The sequence below is a fragment of the Sinohyriopsis cumingii genome, unplaced genomic scaffold, assembly GCF_028554795.1.
Source record: "Sinohyriopsis cumingii isolate HCF-2022 unplaced genomic scaffold, ASM2855479v2 utg000940l, whole genome shotgun sequence".
Taxonomy (NCBI): domain Eukaryota; kingdom Metazoa; phylum Mollusca; class Bivalvia; order Unionida; family Unionidae; genus Sinohyriopsis; species Sinohyriopsis cumingii.
In genome coordinates this window covers 1,611,673-1,618,457 of record NW_028315945.1, presented here as the reverse complement: position 1 = coordinate 1,618,457, position 6,785 = coordinate 1,611,673, and the positions used below count along the sequence as shown (strand labels likewise).

The following is a 6,785-nucleotide window of genomic DNA, read 5'->3' as shown; positions in this document are numbered from 1 at the left end:
CACCGACCCACGAGAAGCTACTGGCAAGCTTTCTCACATGCCCACATTGGCTGAATCTTAGACTCGAACCGCCGCAGACAGAGGTGAGATGGCAGTGATCCATAACGAAGAGCGCTTTAGACCACTCGGCCACTCGGGGCCCCCCTTTATAACAAGAACCATGTTATAATGAAGGGCTTTATTACAGGAACCATGTTATAATGAAGGGGTTTATAACAGGAACCATGTTGTAATGAAGGGCCTAATAACAGGAACCATGTTATAATGACAGGCTTTATAACAGGAACCATGTTGTAATGAAGAGCCAGGAACCATTATAATGAAGGGCCTAATAACAGGAACCAAGTTATAATGAAGAGCCTAATAACAGGAACCATGTTATAACAAAGGGCTTTATAACAGGAACCATGTTATAATGAAGGGCTTTATAACAGGAACCATGTTATAATAAAGGGCTTTATTACAGGAACCATGTTATAATAAAGGGCTTTATAACAGGAACCATGTTGTAATGAAGGGGTTTATAACGGGAACCATGTTGTAATGAAGAGCTTTATTACAGGAAACATGTTATAATGAAGGGCTTTATTACAGGAACCAAGTTATAATGTAGGGTCTAATAACAGGAACCATGTTATAATGATGGGCTTTATAACAGGAACCATGTTGTAATGAAGGGCTTTATTACAGGAAACATGTTATAATGAAGGGCTTTATTACAGGAACCAAGTTATAATGTAGGGCCTAATAACAGGAACCATGTTATAATGAAGGGCCTTATAACCACTGAAATAATGAAAGTTTCTAGTCTGAGTCTGATGGACTACCACTAGTTTCAAATCATTTCCTGACAAGCTGGCAGGTTGAAAAATTGACTTTGTACTCTACTGTTTGCCAGTTACTGTATGAAGATTTAGTGTCGAATGTGGTTTTTCCCAAAGTCTGTCATCTTTACTGAAAACCGAAATGAAGGTAATGCCTTTCTGAGTGATACTGTCTCGCTCATGAATAAAAATAGGTCATTGTGACATCTTTTATGAAACATCAACTTTCTTCAATGTATTTCAAGTCTAAAGATTTACAAAAGTTGGTTAGAAGAGACATTCTCATGCATATAATGTCACTTTATGAAATAGGAAAATTGACTGATAATTTCAACTGCAATGCAAAAATTTTGTCTAAAGTGTGAATGATGCAAAGATTTACATAACTCAGCTGGTAACAGTGTCTGAAAACAGCTAAACACAGAAATTAAAAGCCATTCACTAAAGGGTAAAATTTAGGTCACCATTACCTAATTGTAGTCCAACACTTCTCATGATAATTCTACAAGCCAAGTTCCAATAGCACAAAGGTATTTGTGAAACTCAGCCAACTGCAAAAGTAATTGCCCATCCCATTGTTGTACATGAAAAATAGGTCATATTGACTCTAATATCCAATGTTAGGGATAGGTCATATTGACTCTAATATCCAATGTTGTAATGAAGGGCCTATTATCCAATGAATATGGGGTAGCATGAAGAATACACATATCAAGTTTCATTACCCTGAAGGTCATATTTGCTGAGAAACAAGGCTTTATGTTTAAGTATCACAGCAAAAGTATGCCACTATGAACTGAGATGTTCGCTAACTCACGTCTATGAAATATTGTTTTATAGTTCATTATTCATTAGATTTATATTTGACAGTTGTAAGTCATGGGAGATGTGCTAATTTATGAATATTGCACTTTAATTAAAGCTAAGTCACTGTGACTTCAATTTAAAATTGAACAACTTTGATACATTTCTCTCCTGTTTCTTATTAAATCTTCCACCAAACCGTACTTTTTGTGATTTACTTGATAGGTATAGGAACTTGGTGACAAAATGCATTAATCTTTTTGATGTACAGTTTATTCATTTTGAACTAGATTAATCACTTTTTATTTACAGGATACCCTTCTGTCAATCCATCAGTAACTCCATCTCCTACTAAACCAATGAGTGGGAAGTTGCCAAACTTGGTACATAGGCCGCCCATATAGTAACATCTGTGAGAAGGACGTTAAATTTTGTCCTCTTCCCTGGAATACCCTAGAAGGGTTCAAAGGTCAAATGTAACATCCGTAATTACAGTAAATATTGGATAATTTTGATCAAACTTTATACATACATTTGCAGCAGATGGCGAATTAACGATCAAAGGATTTACTTCTTGAAATGCTTTAAGAAATATGAAATTATATATTAACGATTGGCTTTTTAAATTGCTTCAGCCCATGAAAATTCAATATCATTACGTTTCTACTTTGTTGTGTAGCCATTTATGTCTGTTTATTTAAAGGTCGACTTGTTTATGAAAGAAAAGCAAATCTGGTTGAAATTTCAATGTTGTTTTATTTAAAGATAAACGGGGGGAAAATTCACGATTTCAGTCTCGTTTGACAATCCCAACATAATGATAACAAAAAGGATATCTTGACGCACGATTACATTAGGACTCGCGGTACTAATTCAGCTCCCACGGTATTACTATGCAAACACCGTGATATAATTTTATTTTAAAAAAACCTGAATAACTTTAAATTTCTGAATGCTCATGATCAAAACCTATATTTATCAGTATAAACATTTCACTGGTAACATCTTCTGTGTTGAGAAAACATGAGCCTCGGCATTTTTTGAAGCTACGCGTATTTAAAACACGTGTTTTCAATTCCGCACTAAAGAGTCAGGTGCTAATATCAGTACATGTAGTACGTTTTCTAAATTCTTTTTTGTAATAGGGCTGAAATTCCATCAATAACAGATCGTCTATATCTTTTTCAGTTAAAACTTGGATAAACTATCAAAAAATTATTTTCACTCAATTTTTATGTTCATTATCAACAAATCATAGTCACCCAAAGCCATACATATTCTGTGCTCGCCGATATCTAGACTGATTCTCATGCTTTTATCTTATTGGTATGGTAGTGACGACCCTTACTGCGTACAATTAATAAAGCTGCAAATATTGTAGCAGACCATACATGGAATGCTGTAACTCCAAAGAAGTATGTCTGGTACATTGCAGGAATATGTTTATTGTAAATAATTGAAAGAAAGTCATACTGTAATCGACAATACAACGTGTGGGCTACCTCGAAAATAGGTTTCAGTTTGTTAAATTGTTTAATGATACCAATAGTCATTAGCCGACACCAAGCATTGTAACGTTACAGTATAATTTCAATTGAGGAAAACAGGAACTACACATTGTAATGAATTGTAAAGGCTGGTAGGACGTAGATTTACAGTAAGGTAATTATAGAGAGGATATTTTCTTGAAACGATCGAATAACGAGATACATTTCATCGAGTTGGTACCAAACTCGTTTTTTCACTCGTGGCTTCGTCGCTCGTGAATACAGTAAAAGTCGCACAGGTCAGGTATGCGTTCAGTACCGATTATTTCTGTAATGGGTGTCATCTTTAAAAATTTGATTATCCATACCTTGAAACAGCAGTTATTCACTTTGTATGGATCCTCATACATCCGTATTCCTTTAGAAGGTCTTAATTTATGCAACGAGAGTAGTCCTACAATGTAAGTCCATCGACTCTGATATTTATGTTTTGGGCTTCGATGTCTTGCTGTCTAAATAACGGCGCTGCCTTTTTAGTGTGTTTTGATGTCGACTGACATTGTAAAGTCAAATTTTTAGGAATAGCTCACACTTGGCATCCCTTAACGTAGTCCTACAATGTATGCCCTTGACCCTGATATTTATGTTTTGGGCATTGAGGTCTTACTGCCTAAATAATGGCGCTGCCTGTGTAGTGTGTGTTGATGTCGATTGACATCACAAGTAAAGTCAGATTTTCAGGAATATCTCACACTTAGCAGACTATAATGTAAGCCCTCGACCCTGATATTTATGTTTTGGGCATCAAGATCTTATTGCCCAAGGTAATTAAAGTCTGACAAAAACATTATGACTTTAATCTGTTGCAATATGTCATTATGGGCTGCCAAGTGTGCAAGATATTCCTGAAAATTTGACTCTCATTATGATGTTAGTCGACATCAAAATGTTACACAGTGTCAATATTCAGGCAGTAAGACCTCAATGCCCAAAACATAAATATCGGGGTCAAGGGCTTACTCTTTAGGATTTCACATAACACCGCTTTTGTACAAATTAAAGTCATAATGTTTTAGTCAGACTTAAGCTGATGTCATTTTTGTAATAAATTCAAATTCTCACACAAGAAAATGGACCGGTTTTCAAGTTTTGTTGGCCTACATTTCAGTTGGCTGGAATGCAGCGGAAGCTGAGAATGCTGAAATCAGGTTAAGCTAAAGTATATTTCTTTAATGAAATGAATAAAATTATATTAATATTGATGAAAGTGTTTCATTCAAAATTCTAATTATCTATTTGACCTGATTTCTGTATTGCCTGCTTCCATCGCATTACAGCCAACTGAAATGTAGGCCAAGGGAATTCGAAAACATGTCCATTTGCTTTTGTGGGAATTTTAATTTTTAGGAAAAAGACATTAAAATAAGTAAAGTCTGACTAAAACGTGATAACTTTAATTTGTAGAAAAGCGCGGATATGGGTTAGTAAGTGTGTGAGATATTCCTGAATATTTGATTTATCAATATTGGAACACAGTACACAGCGTCGTTATTTGGGCAGTAAGACCTTGATGCCCAACACACAAATGTCAGGGTTGAAGGCTTACACTGTAGGACTTGCCCCAAGAAGTACATACGGCAAAATCAGTGTTAAAGTATGTGAACATTTGGACAAGATCAACATAAAGGTGTGATGCAGTACAATCCAGATTGAGTGTTGTGCTCTGTGATGTCATAATGAAAGCTACGGTACTTCCCAGTATTGTGACAATTAGACCCACATGCTCTTGACCCAGATCAGTATCTCACTGTAAAAGACCGTAGCGATAAATAATTTTTATCTGGAAATTTCTTGATGACAGTTAAGGTCTAGAGCATTCAATAATCAGGATTGAATAGGCTTTGGTTAGACAAAATTATTTTTAAATTTTAAAGCAATTTGTATTTAAGATACTTAAATGCACATAGATGACCTGTAGGACTTTTACTATATGTATTTCACCCATGAGAGGATGAGATGAAATATATGTTATTACTTGTATCAAGCAAATTTTCTTCTAGTTTTGTACCCAAACTTATTGGGTAAAGTAAAAATCAAAGGTTATGTATAGATTCAGTACTGAATATTTCAGTAACCGATGTCATTTTAATTTGACACCATGTCCTTAAATTGCAATTATTCACTTTTTTAAAATCTCTTATTGTAAAAGTCACACAGGTCATGTAGGCATTCAACACCAACTATTTCAGTAATGGTTGTTATTTTTTATTTTTTATTTGATTCAACATACCTTTAAGTGGCAAGTATTCATTTCATTTGGATTCTTCATATTCCTTTGGAAGGTCATTTTTTAGATGTGATCCAGTACAAACTGGATTGAATGTCGTATGCTGTGATGTCACAATGAAAGCTATGCATATTGATAAACCAATTAGTGCTACCCTGTATTGTGATGTTTCCACTCGACATGTTCATTTCTTGACCCAAGTTTAGTACAAGGCCACCGTTATAAAAGACCATAACAATTGATCATTTTTGTCTGGGAGTTTCTTGATAACAGGTACGGTTCAGAGCATTTAATAATTAGGATTGAATAGACTTTGGTTAAAGAAAATAGTGTTACATTTTACAAGAACAATCAATATTTAATTTAAAATGAGTAAATATAACCTGTGTGACTTTTACTATACATCCATATTCCTTTGGAAGATCATTAATTACATGCCTTGAAAAACGCCTCTGGCAAAACTATATGTTAGAGTTCATGGACATTTTTGGACAAGGTCAACCTAAAGGTTTAATCCAGTACAAACAGGAATGAATGTCACACACTTTAATGTCACAATGAAAGTTGCACATGTTGAAAAGAAATTGTAATACCCAATATTGTGACAGCTGGACCCAATGTGCTCTTTTCTTCACCCAGTTTAATACCTGGCCACCATTGTAAAAGTTGATAGTCTTCAAAAATATTCATCTGGAAATTTCTTGACATTTAAGATGCGGAACATTCAATAATCGGGATTGAATAGACCTGGTTTAACTATATTATTACTAAATTTTTGTTGATATTTATTTTCAGATGAGTAAATGTGCCTACATGACAACATCAGTAAATACTATTGCAATATGTATAACAGAAAAAGTTTTGTTCATCATTAAGACTTGCCCATGCTTTTTGGATAGCTGTCACTTAGGGTAATAAAGAAACCTTTTGATTCTATGGTTTAATGATCAGAAGCCAGAGTCATGGTTAGTTTCATAAGAAAATAATGGTCCCTGCACATTTAATTTTAGTTCAAGGCCACATACCTTGACCAAAGAACGAGGTCACTGAGACCCTTTGGTCAATAATCTTCTGTTATCTAACAGTGCCAACACTGAGGACTGTTAAACAGTGCAGTCATGGAATGTGCCAGTCTCTGTACAGTTCTTTAACATTTTGGTGGCAAATGTTCTTGTTTAGTCACATAATTGCACCCCACACCCTGACCAAACTACCACTCAATTTTACATAAATTAGTATTATTATTCTAATTGTTGAGACTTCTTAATTTTCCATACATGATATTTTCCATATTATTAAATATTTAGATAGTAGTTAAAATTTCTAGACATCAATTTAAGTTTTTTAAAGCCTACACAAACAAAATTCAAGTTGGAATGTAAA

At 34.5% G+C, this 6,785-nt stretch overlaps 1 protein-coding gene across 3 annotated transcripts in view; it reads left to right on the top strand.

Moving 5' to 3' along the window:
- Positions 1-2,930: 2,930 nt before the first annotated feature.
- LOC149772986 (DNA-directed RNA polymerase III subunit RPC4-like) overlaps positions 2,931-6,785 on the top strand; it is a 37,036-nt gene continuing 33,181 nt past the window's right edge. The window contains exon 1 of one of the 3 annotated variants that reach the window (XM_089947015.1): positions 2,931-3,043. The gene's annotated coding sequence lies outside the window, so the exon portion shown is untranslated. Of the gene's footprint in view, positions 3,053-3,135; positions 3,291-6,785 lie in introns of those variants that run through there. The other 2 variants (XM_089947013.1, XM_089947016.1) reach the window with 2 other exon arrangements.